Below are 2,500 nucleotides of genomic sequence, written 5' to 3'. Positions count from 1 at the left end.
GCTGGTACTTGTATCGGTGGGGTTCCCTGCCCTACCAGTGCCTGTGCCGGCGGGAGTGTCAAAAATGTGTCAGCCGCACACCTGGCTTATCCCCTGGCCGGACGGCCCCGCTAGCTTTACTCGGTGTCAGAAAGCACCATGCCGCCAATACTTGTATCGGTTGGTATGTTGTGATTACACCGTCCCATATCGCCGGGGGACGAGTAAAGATAGATAGGGACATAATGTCATGTAAACCTTGACAAAAGCAACACGCCGCTAATACTTGTCCTCTGCCGTGATGTTGCTCAAAATCGTCCACCTATGCATATAGCTACGCTACGGCGCTGCTCAGATTTCACGAAGCCCATTCCATGCGGGGCACTGTCGGCGCTTCGTTGCATCGAGGCTTAGTTTAGCAAGCGACCGCCTGCACGAGGCTCCCGCTGCAGTTCTCTTCGGAGTTCGCTGAGAGTCGCCTCTGCGCCCAACGCGCCTGGGGGCTGCCTCCCCCCTTGCGCGGCTCTAACTGGCCCAAAGCATAAAACACAGCCTCGGATGAAAAATGTCGGCGAGCCCACTGGCTCCGCCGACCCAGTTAGCGACTCGCAACAGGGCGGTGAGAGGTTGGCCTCCGGAGTGAGGACCTTTCACTGCCAATATGCGGACTGTGGCCGATTCTTTAAGACCAAGATCGGCCTGGGGGTTCACCAACAGAAGGCTCACAAGGACTGGTACGACAAAAACCAGCTTGTGGAGCAGTCCTCCAAAGAACTGACAAGGACTAGGTGGAACCCTGAGGAGTCCGCTCTGTTGGCGAGGCAAGAGGCAAAGCTTCTTTTGGAGGGAGTCAAGTTCCTCAACCAAGAGTTGGCCAAGGTCTTCACGGACCGGACCTTGGAATCTATTAAAGGACAACGACGCAAAGCTGAGCACAAGTCTCTTGTGTCTCAGCTTCTGAAGGAGGTCGTCACAGCTCGGGACGAACATCAGCCTGAGCCTGTGTTTCAGACCCCTTGCCCGTATGTGTCAAGTCCCGCCACGGCTCCGACTCGCACTCTAAGTGAGCACTCGAACGACGAGTCGGATGCCCAGGTGTTAGATTACTTGACTTCCCTGCCACCGATTAAGACCGACAAGTTCGACGCCAAGCGACTCGAAAACCTTTGTCGCTCAGCTGGGGCGGTATCCCCAAATCACATCCTGGAAGAGCTCACGTTGTACCTCTTGAAGGCCTTTCCGAATAAGCCACGGAAGGAACGTGCAGCCAAAGGGTCTAAACAGCCGGACCCTAAGATTTCCAAAAGACGTGCTCGAAGAGCAGAGTACGCCAAAATCCAGAAGATGTGGGGGAAAAACCGCTCCGGCTGTCTAAGAACGCTGCTGCGGGACAAACATACAGCTAATGTCCCGCCTGCAGACGTGATGACTCCCTTTTGGGAGTCCCTCATGGCGTCGGAGAGCACGTCCTCGCCCGGTGCCAGGAAGCCCGCTAAGCTCCTTAGCGGACTTTGGTCTCCAGTCTCGCCGCTGGAGATCCGCAAAGCCATGCCGCCAGTCGGCACGGCTCCTGGTCCGGACGGCCTGTCTGCCAGGGACTTGAGGGCTGTCCCGCAGGAGATACTCACTCGCGTGGTCAATCTTCTTTTACTTGCCGGGCGATCGCCCGCGCATCTTATGGAATCACGCACGACCTTGATTCCGAAGAAAGACAACGCGACTCAGCCATCTGAGTTTCGACCCATCACGGTGTCATCGGTCCTTGTCAGAACCTTTCACAAGGTTCTGGCAAATAGAATGCTCCAACTGATTCCCTTGGACAAAAGGCAGAAAGCCTTCCGACCGATTGATGGGTGCAGTGAGAATATCTTCCTGCTTGATTTTTTACTATCGTATGGCAGACAGAAGCATAAGGATATCTTTATGGCCTCCTTAGATGTCGAGAAAGCCTTTGACTCCGTGTCTCACAATGCCATCAACGACACTCTGCTAAGCGCAGGAGTACCGCCGCGGATGGTCGAGTATATTATGAGTACATACAGAGGTGCTGTTACGCGTCTCGCGTGTCAAGACTGGCTCTCCCGCCCTATACGTCCGGGGCGCGGAGTTAAACAAGGTGACCCTCTGTCACCAATGATCTTCAACCTGATCATTAACGATCTGTTCGCCAAGCTGCCCAAAGAGGTAGGCATACAACTAGGCGACATGTCAGTCAACGCAATGGGATTCGCGGACGATCTCATACTCATAGCAACCACTACAGCCGGGTTGCAAGAATTGCTCGATACATCCGCCGAACACCTATCAAAATGCGGACTCAGTGTCAATGCGGCAAAGTGTTTCACGGTCAGTCTGAGGGGAAACGCTAAGGCTAAAAAGACGAGTATCGATGCCGACCAGGTCTTCACCTGCTCTGGTCGACAAGTACCGCCTTTGAAGCGATCTGACGAGTGGAAGTACCTCGGCGTCCCATTTACCCCAGAGGGCAGGGTAATAGGCGAGCCCTTGGCGAAGCTAAGGG

The 2,500-nt window shown here is 54.7% G+C and overlaps 1 pseudogene; it reads left to right on the top strand.

Moving 5' to 3' along the window:
* Positions 1–2,500, top strand: part of LOC143175435 (large subunit ribosomal RNA) — an 8,228-nt pseudogene that overhangs the window by 3,138 nt on the left and 2,590 nt on the right.

The sequence above is a fragment of the Nomia melanderi genome, unplaced genomic scaffold, assembly GCF_051020985.1.
Source record: "Nomia melanderi isolate GNS246 unplaced genomic scaffold, iyNomMela1 scaffold0084, whole genome shotgun sequence".
Lineage (NCBI taxonomy): Eukaryota > Metazoa > Arthropoda > Insecta > Hymenoptera > Halictidae > Nomia > Nomia melanderi.
This window is presented reverse-complemented; position numbering and strand designations above follow the sequence as displayed.